Below are 14,914 nucleotides of genomic sequence, written 5' to 3' on the forward strand. Positions count from 1 at the left end.
AGAGCTGATAGATGACATACATTTTGGAATGATCTGACAAAAACTTTACAGTAGCTTCACAGTTGCTATTACAAAAGTGTTCCAACAGAATCTTCTTGTCCTTAGGAGATAGAAGCTGAAGTAGGCAATAGTTTAGCAATAAACTATTGCTATAGTTTACCGTAAGAGAAAGAAAACACAAACATGGCAAAATGTCCATACTTGTGAGTCTAAGAGGGTATTCACCTTGTACTATGCTTATGTCCTTTTTCTTTTTTTAAGTTTGAAAATCTTCAAACCTACTGATTCCCCTGATACATACAACATGGAGGAATGTCAGAAGCATTATGCTGTCAAAGAAGCCAGATACAAAGGATGGAAAAATAAAATTATAGTAACAGAAAGACAATCAGATACTCAGGGTGGGAAGAGATTGACTGCAAAGGTCATGGGGAACTTTTTGGGATGCTGAAGGTATTTTGTGTCCTGAGTGTGGCAGTAATTATCCTACTGCATGCGTGTGTCAAAACTAATCAAACAAAATACTTAAAATTAGTAAATTCTGTTGCATATAAATTATTCCTTATGATGGACTGAATTTATCCATCAAAAAAGGATACATCTAAGTTCTAACCCCCAGTGTCTGAGGATGTAACCTTCTTTGGAAATAGGGTGTTTGCAGGTATAAGTAAATCAAAGATTTTGATGAGATCATCCTGGATTTAGGGTAGTCTCATTATAAGAGGACACAGAGGGAGACTCAAGACATAAAGAAGATCTATTAGAAAAGGCCATGTGAGGACAGAATGGAGGGATATAGCTGCAAGCCAAGGAAGACCAAGGATTATCTACAATCACCATAAGCTGGGAGACAGGCATGAAACAGATATGCCCTCGGAGCCTCCAAAAGGAACCCACCTGCTGACACCTGGATTTCAGACTCTTGGCCACAAGGACTATGAGACAATATGCTTCTGTTGTTCCAAGTTTGGGAGGAAAAAAAAAAAACAGGGCTGAGGTTGTGACTCAGTGGTAGAGCGCTTGTCTCGAATGTGTGAGGCACTGGGTACAATTCTCAGCACCAATAAATAAAGGTCCATCAACAACTAAAAAAATATTAAAAATACAGAACTGCTAGGAGCCACTGCAAAAGTATTACATTCATATGGAAATTCGGCTCCTACTGTTCACCTAGGCCCATTTGGGGACTCAAGTTACAAGACTCCCGGAGAGTTCCCGTTGGGGAAGGATGGTAGGAGGGTATTCCGGGGGAAGTGGAGCCCCCCGTGTCCGGTAGGGACACACGTGTGTGTGGACCGGCTTGTTAGGGGGACGCACACGGCCTCTCACAAAATAAAACTTTGTTTCAGTTCCATCTGGCTTGTGTTTTTGTGCTCAGCCGGGTTGCAGGATCGCAAGCCGGCGTGCACTGACAGCGACCCGCGAAAGCGCCCAGCAGGAAGGCGGCAGGTGAAAACAGCAGCGGGCAGGAGCGGAGCCAAGGCTCACGCGGCCCCCGCCGTCCAGCCTGCAGCATTTTGGTGGCCCTTGTACGGGGAACGCCCAAAATTTATAGGTGAGTGATATCGCTCGCCCCTAAGGAAAGGCGACAGAATGGGTATTTTTGTTTTGATTTATTCTGCTTTTATTTCAGGCTCTCTAGCCTTACAATTTTTTCAGGCGAATTGGGAAAAATGGTTGGCTCAAGGTTTTAAGTTATTCGGCCCTGAGAAAGAAAAAATTGATATAATCATTTTTCTCCTCTCCGTTTCTGTTTCATTCTGTTTTGGCTTTCTTCTATCCTACCTTATTGGGTTACGTTACCTTTATAGTAGACTAGAATCTAGTAAAAAACAAACCGAAAGACTGTTAAGTAAATTGTTAGAGGTCCAGGCTATGGCAGAAAACTTATTAGGTCAAGCAAAACAAAAGGTCCCTCAAGCTAGTCAGACAGAAGAAAATTTGAAGGCAAGCTTAGGGAAAAAACGGCCCTCAGATAGGGAGGCTAGTACTAACTCCGTTCCATCACCAGAGGGCGTAATTCAACCAACAGCTTCACCTGTAGCTGAGCAGCCCTCAGTTTCCATAGGTGATGAACGGAATCCTGAGGCAGGACCCCAAAAGTTAGCATGCCCTGTAGTTGAGCGGGGAGAAGAAAGGGAACGAGTTTACCGTGCCTTAGATTTCAAAATAGTAAAGCAATTAAAGGAAGCTGTACAAACCTACGGGCCTGCGGCTCCCTTTACAGTTAGAATGGTCGAATCTATTACCAGCTGGGACTTAACACCAGAAGATTGGGCTAGCGTGTGTCACTCTGTGCTAAATGGAGGACAATATTTATTATGGAAAATTGCCAATGAGGAATTTTGCAGGGAGACAGCTAGGCGAAATGCAGCAGCAGGTTACCCTGAAAGAGATACACAAATGCTATTAGGTAAAGGACCTTATGAGGGTCAGAGGCAACAGATTAGATATGATCCTGGCGTATACGCTCAGATCACTATAAATGCAATTAAGGCATGGAAAACTTTGAAGGGACAAGGGGATTTACAAGGTCAACTATCTAAGATAATACAAGGAGTTAATGAGCCCTACGCTGACTTTGTAGCTAGACTTATTGAAACAGCCTCTAAGACATTTGAAAATACAGAACAGGCAATGCCATTTATAAAACAACTGGCTTATGACCAAGCAAATTGTTGCTGCAAAGAGGTCATTAGACCGTGGAAACATGAAGATTTAAACACATATATTAAATTATGTAGCGACATTGATGAACAAGGACAAGTCATGGCAGCTGAAGTAAAACAGGCTTTAGATACCAAGCCAAAAACATGCTATAATTGCAATCAGAAAGGACATTTTAAAAGAAATTGCCCCATAGGAGGAGGGTTTAACAAAGCTAGGTATCAAAGGAGTAGAATCCCGGGTATTTGCCCACGATGCCATAGAGGGAGACATTGGGCTAATGAATGCCGTTCTCAAACCACCATTGAGGGTATTCCGTTATCAAAAAATGGACAAAGACCAAGTGTCTACCCACGATATCGTGGAGAAAGGTATCAGGCCCCGTTGCCAAAAAACGAATTGGAGGGCCCAATGCCCCGGAGCCCAAAGCCACAAATATACGGGGCAATGGAGGAACCCAGCAGCACCATCAAGGTAGTGCCCAGGACGCATTATCCATCAGATCCCTCATCAGACAAACTAGAGGGAGCGCAGGGTTGGACATCTGTGCCTCTGCCAGAGCAGTATTAACTCCAGAGATGGGAGTTCAAATCATTCCCACAGGAATAAAAGGACCTCTTCCCCAAGGAACAGTAGGCTTATTATTAGGACGCAGTTCTTCTACACTAAAAGGACTTATGATAAGTCCTGGGGTAATTGATCCCGATTATGAGGGTGAAATAAAAATTATAGCCAGTTCTCCAAGAGGTATATCCGTAATTTCATCAGGAGATAGAATAGCACAGTTATTAATAATACCCAGCCTACATGATGAATTTTCCAGTTGTAATGTAGAAAGAGGTTCCAAGGGATTAGGCTCTACAGGTGTAGATTGGGCTATGCTTTCTTTAAATTTAGATTCTCGCCCAATGCTAAAATTAAATATTCAAGGACATGATTTTAATGGGCTGCTGGACACAGGTGCTGACCTCAGCATCATATCTCGTCAGGAATGGCCAAAGCACTGGCCATTGCAACAAGCCACTCAAACGCTTCGAGGCCTAGGAGTGGCAACTAACCCCCATAGAAGTGCTATGGTATTAGATTGGAGGGATCCTGAAGGATGTGAAGGAACTATACAGCCCTATGTATTGGACCATCTTCCCATAAATTTATGGGGACGGGATGTCCTAGATCAATTAGGATTGACATTAACAAATAACGTCAATTCTAACGCGCCCACTAGTAGGGCTAAACAAGGCTTTAGAAAAGAAAAAGGATTAAGGAAACAAGATCAAGATATGATAGCACCAATTCAAATAGATCAAGAAATAAATAAACATGGATTGGGTTTTCAAAAAGGGCCACTGAGACAATCAAAATTACATGGAAATCAGAAAGACCAGTGTGTGTTCCTCAGTGGCCCCTGACTAAAGAAAAGATACAAGTAGCCCATGATCTGGTCAAACAACAATTAGCGGAAGGACATTTACAACCTTCCGTATCTCCCCATAATACTCCCATTTTTGTCATTAAAAAGAAATCTGGTAAATGGAGATTATTACAAGATTTAAGAGCCATTAATAATGAGATGGTTATTATGGGACCTGCTCAATCAGGGATTCCCCAATTGTCTGCTTTACCAAAAACCTGGCATGTGTTAACTATAGATATTAAGGATTGTTTCTTTTCAATTCCAATTCATCCCGAGGATAGTCCACATTTTGCATTTACTATCCCTGCACTAAATCATGAAGGTCCTGATCAGAGATATGAGTGGAAAGTTTTACCCCAGGGGATGGCGAACAGCCCGACTATGTGTCAAATTTATGTTAATAAAGCAATCCAGCCACTTAGAAATCAAAATCCTGAACTACAAATATTTCACTATATGGATGATGTGTTATTAGCACATAAAGATAAGAACACATTGCTAGAATGTTATGCCACACTTACAAACTTACTAAAAAATTATAATCTAGACATAGCAATAGATAAAGTACAATTAAATTTTCCAATTAATTATTTAGGAGTTTTATTATCCTCAACCATGGTCCGTCCACCAAAAATTCAAATTCGAGTAGATCAACTCAAATCACTTAATGACTTTCAAAAATTATTGGGAGACATAAACTGGATAAGGCCTTACCTAGGCATACCAACAGGAGAATTAGGACCCTTATTTGATATCCTAAAAGGTCCATCAGATCCAAATTCACCCCGCATGTTAATGCCTGAAGCAAGAAAGGCATTAAAAATCATTGAAACATATATGGAAAATATGCACTTGGATAGAATTGATATAAGTTTGCCTTTATTATTTATTGTACTACCAACAAAAAATATTCCTACAGGAGTATTTTGGCAAGAAGGTCCATTATTGTGGATACATTTATCGTATTCCCCTAATACTATTCTTACTAGATATCCTGAGGCTGTAGGACAATTAATACTCAAAGGGATAAAAGCAGCGAAGGGAGTGTTTGGGATTTCTCCCAATAAAATTATTACTCCATATACTATGGATCAAATTGATGAGTTAGCTAATGAGTTAAATACTTGGGCAATAATCATGTGTAAATCTAGTGTCTCATTTGATAATCACTTGCCATCTAATCCCTTGTTGTCCTTTTGGTCTAAGCATCCTGTAGTTTTTCCTAAAATGACAAAAAAAACCCCTATCATGAATGCTCCAAATATATTCACTGATGGGTCAAACAATGGTACAGCAGCGGTAGTTACCCCTGATCAAACTTTTACATTTTTAGTACCCAAACAATCAGCTCAAAAGGTAGAGCTCAATGCAGTATTACAAGCTTTTATGATGTTCAAAGATTCTGTATTTAATTTATTCTCTGATAGCCAGTATGTAGTTAATGCTATAGCATCCCTTGAAGATGCTGGTAGGATTTCTCCTTCCTCTACTGTTTTCTCTTTGTTTTCTGCTATACAAACTCTAATCTGGGACAGAAAAGATCCATTCTTTATTGGACATATCAGGGCACATACAGGGTTGCCTGGAGCCCTTAGTTTGGGTAATGAACTAGCAGATAAATCTACACATGACATACATATTTTCTCCACAATAGAAGAAGCTATAAATTTTCATAAAAGGTTCCATGTCAATGCTAATACCTTACAAAAACGTTTTAAAATAACTAAGGAACAAGCCAGACATATAATAAAACAATGTCAAAATTGTGTGACATTTTTACCACAAGTTAATCTTGGAGTCAATCCTAGAGGACTGATACCTAACCATATTTGGCAGATGGACGTTACACACTTGCCAGAATTTGGAAAATTAAAATATTTACATGTTACAGTTGATACTTCTTCTGGATTTTTAATGGGCTCCCTTCATGCCGGAGAAAAAACTAAAGATGTTATAGCTCATTGCTTACAAAATTTTGCCACTGTGGGTGTTCCTAAACAGTTAAAAACTGATAACGCTCCTGGTTATACGTCTAACTCTTTTAAACAATTTTGCTCATCATTTGGCATTACTCATATAACAGGAATCCCATACAATCCACAGGGTCAAGGCATAGTTGAAAGAGCTCATCAAACTATTAAAATGTACTTATTAAAACAAAAGGAAGGAATTGGAAAAGGGTATATATCCCCCAAAGATAAACTTAAAATAACCCTTTTTACTCTAAACTTTCTAAATTTGGATTCATCAGGACTTAGTGCTGCGGAAAGACATATGTATCCGAAAAATGTACATAAGCCTAAGGTACTTTGGAAAGATATTCTAACAGGACAATGGAAAGGTCCGGACCCAGTAATAGTCTGGAGTCGGGGCTCCGTCTGTGTTTTTCCACAGGAGGAACAGCAACCAATTTGGATTCCAGAGAGATTAACTAAAACAATTTCTACAGAAAAAGAAGATGATTTGACTCAAATCCATAACAGCTGATATCCAGAGTTCCAGCTTGGCTATTCTTACATCTACAACAGTGATTTACCACGGTGCCTTTTTCAATATCTATTTTATTATTACATTTTTCCCACATCATAAGGTTCTATTTTATTTATTTATTTATTTATTTCTCTTTCTTTTTGAGCTCATACAAACCTAGGTTAATGTCTTTCTGATCAGTTTTATTTTTTGACTGTGTTTTATTTTTTTTTAACTGTAAAGTTTTTAAACATTGCAATGGAGATTTCACCTAGGTATAGCTACAAGGCCTTTATTTACTATTGTCTTATATGTTCTATGTTATGTATGCACTGTTTTGTGTTGTATGTCTGTATGTGTGTATGTCCATATTTCATTTATAAGGAGCGCTCATGTGTAAATAGATATAAATGGATCCAAAAAAAAAAATCACGTGACTTATATGGTTTAATTTAAATTAGGTAAACAGCTGTTATAAATTTTGCTTTTAAAGGTGGTTAACAGATCTGTTTGTTTACTTTCACCTTTCCTTTTCATTATATTTAATAATTCTGTTCAAGATAATGTCTCTTTAGCACCATGGCCAGAATTCCCATCTCCATCCCAGTGCCGGTGAAGACTAAGATAAAACCAAACTACAACTTCTATGATAGCTATCACAGTAAACTGTATAAACTGATACATCAATCAATATAACTCAATAAGTATCCTCAATCAAGGACTTAATTTACTTTGAGAGAAAATGGACATATTGACAGACTCCTCCACTTTGAACTGCTCAATCAAGGACTTAATTTACTTTGGGAGGAAATGGACATATTGATAGACTCCTCCACTTTGAACTGCTTACACAACTTGCCTGGACTATGTATCACCTGTATGCATTGTGCTCTATTTGTTGATACAGCGAATTATGGTAGTGCTGAAATATCTTAGCTGCTGTGTCACCAGTGTTACTGTTCTTCCTAAGGAGCCATCAATTGACTTGATATTGTGGCATTTCTGTATCTTCCTCCCTTCTACTAGTGATGGTCTAAAACTTGGGGGCCAACAGAGGTGAGGCAAGAACCTCACCCCCCCACTGGCACCAAGGTTAAATTTGGGGGCCAACAGAGGTGAGGCAAGAACCTCACCCCCCCACTGGTGCTTAGGCCTATCCACAAGCATGGCTATGCTAGACCGGTAGTCAGTGACGGGTTGATCTGATTACAGTGGATTCAACCTAAGACAGGAAACTGACGTGTAAAAGTCAGTTCTCCCATGACGGGTAAGAACCACATGTTAAATTGGACAACCTACCAGGCACGGTCCCTAGCCACATTGCCATTGCTTAATTAAACAGAAGGGGGCAGATGCTAGGAGCCACTGCAAAAGTATTACATTCATATGGAAATTCGGCTCCTACTGTTCACCTAGGCCCATTTGGGGACTCAAGTTACAAGACTCCCGGAGAGTTCCCATTGGTTGGGGAAGGATGGTAGGAGGGTATTCCGGGAGAAGTGGAGCCCCCCGTGTCCGGTAGGGACACACGTGTGTGTGGACCGGCTTGTTAGGGGGACGCACACGGCCTCTCACAAAATAAAACTTTGTTTCAGTTCCATCTGGCTTGTGTTTTTGTGCTCAGCCGGGTTGCAGGATCGCAAGCCGGCGTGCACTGACAGCGACCCGCGAAAGCGCCCAGCAGGAAGGCGGCAGGTAAAAACAGCAGCGGGCAGGAGCGGAGCCAAGGCTCACGCGGCCCCCGCCGTCCAGCCTGCAGCACAGAACCCCAAAACAACAACAAAAACTGCTCCAAAGATGAATCACAAATACACTGGAAACCAATGATGAATCACAAATACACTAGAAACTACAGCTTCTGCAATAGCTATCACTGAACTGCTTGCAGAACTTGCCTGGACTATGAATCACTTGTATGCATTGTGAACTCACTTGTATGCATTGTGAACTATCTGTTGGTGCAGTGACTTGTGGTAGTGTTGGGGTATTTTTGCTGATGGTGTCATCGGTGGTACAATTTTTCCAAAAGGAGCCGTCAATTGGCTTGATGTATTCTCCTCCCTTCTGCTTGTGATGGTCATTCAGCTAAAATTTAGGGGCCAACAGAGGTGAGGCAAAGAACCTCACCTCCTCGATGGTACAAAGGCCTATCCACAGGTGTGGCTGTATGCTGGACCAGTAGTCAATGATGGGTGAGATCCAATTGCAATGGTACCAACCTAAGACGGGAGGCTGACGCCTTGAGGTCAGCTCATCCGATGACAGGTAAAGACCATATGTACTATTGGACAGCCTAAGGCAGGCACGGTCCCTAAGCCACATGCTTGTTGTTTAAACAGAGAGGGGGAGATGTTGAGAGCCACAGCCAAAGGGGCCCCAGCAAACTTCCAGTTGCCAGCTGATGATTGGCTCACAGAGGCCCCAGCAAACTTCTAGCTGCCAGCTGATTGGCTCCTCTGCGGTGATGCTCATTGGGCTGTTTCCCCACCCTTTCAGACCATGGAGTTGCTCATTGGGGGACTCTTTTGGCTCCACCCACATGACCCAGCCAATCAGCCTCAAGAGCAGGAAGAGGGGGCGGGTTGAGAGGCTTGTGGGAAGCCCGTGGTGGCAGTTGGGCTCTGAGGGAGTTCCTAAAGAGCTAGTGTGGTTCGGTGTGTGTTCTAAAAATAAAGTTCATTTCTGCTTGATAAGTGGCTCCTGAATTGTGCCCAGCCAGACTGCAGCAAGAAAGTCTTGGTAAAGTAATGGAAGATATAAAAAAGAAACAAATGAGTATTTTAGAACTGAAAAACACAATGACCAAAATACAACCTCAAATTCCAAACAGCATAAACTGAGAGAAATCCACACTCACATGTATCGTAACAAAGTTATTAAAAACTAAGACAAGGAAAAATGCTTGAGAGCAAGCCCCCCACCCCGATATATATACCCAAAGGGGAACAGCAATACAAGTAACTGCAGGTTTCTCATTAAAAACCATTCATTCTGGTAACAGGCAGAACTAGAGACAGAAAATCAGCAAGCAGATGAAATTACTGAAAAACATCATCAACCAATTGTATCTAATGAATTTCCACTGAACACTCCAGAAAATCAAAGAATACACATTATTTTCAAGTATTCATGGAACACTCATTGGGAGAGACTATTTATCCTAAGGCAAGAAACATTAAAAGAATTAGAATTATACAATGTATGTTCTAGTTAATATAGAATTAAATTAGAAATCACAGATTTATAAACTATCAATGAGTAAAAGAAGTCTTAAGAGGAATTAAAAACTATGTTTAACTGAGTGAATATAAAAATACAATATAGGAAAACTTTTATGATACAGTCAAATCAGTGCTTAGTGGGAAACTGATGGCATTACAATGCTTAAAACAGAACCTCAAAACAACAAAACCACTCCAACGATGATCATGAATACACTAGAAACCACTGTAAAAGTAGAAAGTCTTAGTAAATAAATGGAAGACATAAAAAAGAAATAAATGAGTATTTTAGAGCTGAAAAACACAATGACCAAAACACAATACAAAATACAAATATTAGGAAAGAAGGTCTTGAATTAAAAACTAAGCTTCTATGCTAAGAAATAAGAAAAAGAATAAAACATACCCAACAAAAGCAAAAGGAAGGAAATAATAGACAGTGGAAATCAATGAAACTGAAAACAGAAAACTGCAGAGAAAAATCCAGGAAATCCCAATGTGGTTCTTTGAAAAGATCAATGAACTTGATAAATATTTAGAAAGACTAAAAAAAAAGCAAAAAAGGAGAAAATGAAAATTATCAAGGCAGTAATCCCTCCTTATCCATGAAGAATACATTCCAAGACCCCCAGTAGATGCTGAAACCAGGGATAACGTGTGTATGTATGTAGACACACATACACATACACACATACACACATACATACACACACACACACACACACACACACACACACACAGTTTTCCTATATAGTAAATACCAATGATAATGTTTAACTTATATTTTATAAATTAGGCAAAATAAGAGATTAATAATGATTAATAAAATACAACAATTATAACAACATGCTGTAATCAAAGTTACACCATCAACTTCCCTACTTCTGAGGCCTCTAGACTGAGACAGAATCATGCTACCAGCAAGTTATGGTTTCCAGCTTGTAGCTTGTGCAGGACTTCTGAGCCTGCAGAATCACATGAATTAATTCCTGTAATAAATCTTTCTATCCTCTATTCCCTCCTCTCCTTCCTCCACATTCCTCTCTCTCTCTGTATATATAGATACCCCTTCCTGGTCTGATTCATGTGAAAGATTGGCTTCTTTCACAGAAATATGCATTTGATTTCTCCATGGTTTTTTTTCATCTCTTTTTAGTGCTGAATAATATTCCATTGAATTAATGTATCATGGCTTTTCCAATCACTCACTATTGAAGGACATCTTGGTTGCTTTCATTTTTTTGTCAATTATGAATTAAGCTGCAAAAAGTCAAATAACAAGTGTGCAATTGATGAATCATGCAGTGAAGACTATTGAGTTTTGTAAGAAACTGCCAAACTATTTTCTGGAGTAGCTGTAACATTTTGCACACTTGCAGGGGATGAATTGTTGTTTGGGTTTTAGCCATTCTAAGAAATGTTCTGGGCCCCAGTGGTAGAGCACTTGCTTAGCACATGTGAGGCCCTGGATTCAATTCTTAGCACCACATGTAAATAAACAAAATAAAGGTCTATTGAAAATATATATATATACATTTTTTTAAGTGTTCTGTCTCCATCCCCCTGCTGGAGCCAGAGTGAAAGGCTCGTTTTTTAGCTTGCATTTCCCTAATGACTTATGATGTTGAACATTTTTTTATGTGCTTATCTGCATGGCAAGGCATCTGTTCAGATCTTTTGCTTATTTTAAATCAGATTGTGCATTTTATTGTTGCTTTTGACAGGTTTTTCTTTTTGCTGGGGGTAGGAGATAAGAGACCTTTATCAGGTATGTCTTTTGTTAATATTTTCTTCATGTCAGTGGCTTATTTTCTCATTCTCTTGACATAAATCTTTTTTACAATATGTAATCATTGTCTATATACTTGTGTAACTTTTTTATTCTTTCTTTTTTGTTATTTATTTATTTTTATTTAGTTTTCAGCAGACACAACATCTTTGTTTGTATGTGGTGCTGAGGATCGAACCCGGGCCGCACGCATGCCAGGGGAGCGCCCTACCGCTTGAGCCACATCCTCAGCCCTTGTGTAACTTTTTCAAAACTATTTTTTTAGTTGTCAATGGATCTTTATCTATTTATTTAGTTTTATATGGTGCTGAGGATTGAATCCAGGGCCTCATACATGCTAGGCAGGCGCTCTGCCACTGAGCCATAACACCAGCTCAATTCTGTAACTTTTTAAAAAATTTACCTTTAGGTGTTGGGTTATCAAACCCAAGGCCTCCCACATGCTAAGCAAGTGCTCTACCACTGAGCGCCCTATAACTTCCTATAACTAATAGCAAGCATTTCTATTTTGCTTGAGTCTTCACAATTACCATTTTCAAGAGTTGAAAGTAATCATCCCAGTTCTTCCTCGACAGCCCCACTTTACAGATGAATGGTAATTTGCCTATGGTTTTAGCATACCTAACCCACAAGCTGGGAACCCGCCCCCCATGGTTCCTCCGCTGGAACCCACCTAGGGCTTTCCTCTAGGCCAAGCTCTCTCCTCTGCAGCCGAGATTTCTCTCCGAAACTAGCTTGAAAACAAGGCTGAGGCGCGATCCTTTAAAATGGAATTTGGAGTGTCTATTTTTTGTGACTTTGTATTCAGGAATTTGTATTCAAGAAACATCAGCCACCTGGCGGGAAAACAGAGAATGAGCTGGGCCGCCCACGAAGGGTGGAGACAGAACCGTTTCCGCCCCCCAGTTGACGTACGTCACAAAATCCGGTTTATAAGGCGCGGTCGGCGCGGCCACTCGCCTAGCGTCCGGAGTGCGGCTGTCCAGCCGGCCCGCATCTCCGGGGTCGGTGCTGGACCGGAGCACTAAGTGAAGCTGGACTCTGCTGGACGACGGAGGCGCGGGCCAGGGCGCGGTGAGGTGGAAGGCGCGAGCTGTCACTCAGCTGGGCTGTCACTGCGACCGGCCGAGCTCGGTCCCAGTGGTACCCGCGTCGGGGCGCGAGTGCGCTTCCCAGCCCTCTCCGGCGAGGCTGCTGCGGTGTGGGAGTGACTCCCGACTTTCCTACCGCGGCTCTGTCCCTCACCTGGGCCTTGGGAAGTTTGCGGCGGAAACGAAAGTAAGTAGCTTTAGAGGAGCTTTTGCACCCAGGCTGGGCGGTCACTGCGCTTTTCCGCGGCGGGCTTCCCGGAAGGGGCGTGGCCGCGCAGGCGCGGGGTGTGGGCGGGGCTTCTGGAGCCCGGGGGTTTCGGGAAGTCGGGCCTCGCAGCTAGCGGGCTCCTGCAGGCCAAGCGGCCTGGGCGCGCCTTTCTTGTAGGGGTTTAAGTTCAAGGCGGGACAAGGCCAGGTGTCTGACCCACGGTTGTGGTGACACAATGGAGCCGGCGCTTTATGGTTATCATTTTGGTGGGGGTGATGAGGTATTATTGCAGTTATCTTTAAGGGAAAGTGCCGTGCTCTTGCCATAGTATAAATGTCCCTAGCTGGGACTTCTTACCAACCCTTTGAAAGGGCCTTTAACTAATTGCACTTGGGCTTAGAGAAGGTTGCAAAGACAACCTGAGGCATTTGGGTATAATCTTAACTGTGAGATGGCAAATGCGGAAGGAGCGGTCCATAGCCACAGCGACAAAAAAGGGATGAATTGTCCCAACCGTGGGTGACTTCTTTGGTGGCATTTGCTTTTATGAAGTGCTGCAGATCCTCTTCAGGGTTTGGAAAAGAAACGGCATCTTGTTCACACAAGTTTTGATCAGCCTCGCCAAGAATGAGTGGGTGGAGGTATGGGTTCATTCTGATTGCCTTTGTTTATTTGACTCCTCCTTGCTTAGGATTCCTGGGCAAAGCATGAAGCTGTTTGAATCAAGGAACTTTGCATAAATCCTTTAGTTTTGAGACCACTTATTAATTCTTAACCTGATTTACACTTGAAGAAACCAAGAAAGGGAATGAACTTGGAAATGTAGAGTGACTTAGTACTCATTGTATTTTGTGAAGAATAAGGAGGCAGTGGTGGCCACTTAGAAATGTGGAATACTGTAGCTCTTCTATGCACAAAAGTAAGACTAGCCTATTTTAAAATTGAATTTAGAGAAAACAGCTGTAACAAATTTAATTATTGTTTTCTATCTGCACTATATTGAGTCCTAGAGATATATTATACTTCCAGGATTGTGATTATTAATGAGTGTTAAGAAAAAAACCTACAATGTCAACTTCCAAACCGGGCAAGGTACTGTTTGTACATAATGTGTTAATACCACCTATATGATCTAGAATTTGAAAATATAGCTTCCGGTGCTTTGGTTGGATATTATATTCTGGCAGAAATAGCTGATTACATTAATGTATAGAATATCAATTTTGGACCATATTTTCCATGTTTTTAAAAATTAGTCTGTAGACTCCCCATATTTCAAAATGTAGTGTACTCATTTAATTTAGACAGGAAAGACTGTAAGATTGGATCTTTGTATCTGGACTTTTCCAAAGACAAATTATTGGTCATGCAAAGTAGCATGTGATCGGAGAACTGATTTGGAATTTTGAGGAAAAGGGACAAGGTTTGAGTCTAGGATCTGCCACTTCGTGTGAATTATTTAACACTGAATCTTAAGTTTCTTCACGTGTAAATTAAAAAGGTGATGATGATGATAATAAAATTGACTTCACAGGGTCATAATGTGCCAATAATATGATCATGTTTGCTTAAACACTTTTTTGATTTTGTCTTTTGCTGGTGGACATTTGGCTCTTCCTTGCTCGACTCTTTCTAGGCAAAGCATCAGGCTTTTATAATCAGAGAACCTTGGAGAAGCCCTCTGGTCTTGTTGGGTACCTGAGTAAAATCAGAGTTCCATTAGCAGAGAAGTGAGACATTGGCAGACAATCAACATTTTCTGTCACACTTCACTATGTATGGAAAATGGGGGGAAATTAATTAGATTAACCATTTAAAGGTAAATATGCATATTTTGATAATTAAACTTATCCTGACTTAGAAGGTAAATTGAGAAATTTCTTGGGAATTTTCATTAATTTTAGTGGGAAAAAAATGCTTCCCTGCATCCTTCGATTACTGTGAGTTTATCTCAAAACAATAACAAATCCCATTAAAAGGATGCAATTAGTTGAAATTAGTTATGGCACTAATAATGGCTAGCTTGCCTTCATTAATACTCTGTAACATGCCATT

The 14,914-nt window shown here is 40.7% G+C and overlaps 1 protein-coding gene and 1 long non-coding RNA gene across 6 annotated transcripts in view; one reads left to right on the forward strand and one right to left on the reverse strand.

Moving 5' to 3' along the window:
- LOC144366324 (uncharacterized) overlaps positions 1 to 12,610 on the reverse strand; it is a 43,266-nt gene extending 30,656 nt beyond the window's left edge. For 2 of the 3 annotated variants that reach the window (XR_013425338.1, XR_013425339.1), the window contains exon 1: positions 12,234 to 12,481. This is a non-coding gene — a long non-coding RNA (uncharacterized LOC144366324). Of the gene's footprint in view, positions 1 to 12,233 lie in introns of all 3 variants that reach the window. The other variant, XR_013425340.1, reaches the window with a different exon arrangement.
- The window catches only part of Ripk1 (receptor interacting serine/threonine kinase 1), a 36,130-nt gene continuing 33,750 nt past the window's right edge, over positions 12,535 to 14,914 (forward strand). For 2 of the 3 annotated variants that reach the window (XM_078020468.1, XM_040282182.2), the window contains exon 1: positions 12,535 to 12,838. The gene's annotated coding sequence lies outside the window, so the exon portion shown is untranslated. Of the gene's footprint in view, positions 12,839 to 12,940; positions 13,501 to 14,914 lie in introns of those variants that run through there. The other variant, XM_078020469.1, reaches the window with a different exon arrangement.

Source organism: Ictidomys tridecemlineatus, chromosome 8, assembly GCF_052094955.1.
Source record: "Ictidomys tridecemlineatus isolate mIctTri1 chromosome 8, mIctTri1.hap1, whole genome shotgun sequence".
NCBI classification, from domain to species: Eukaryota; Metazoa; Chordata; class Mammalia; order Rodentia; family Sciuridae; genus Ictidomys; species Ictidomys tridecemlineatus.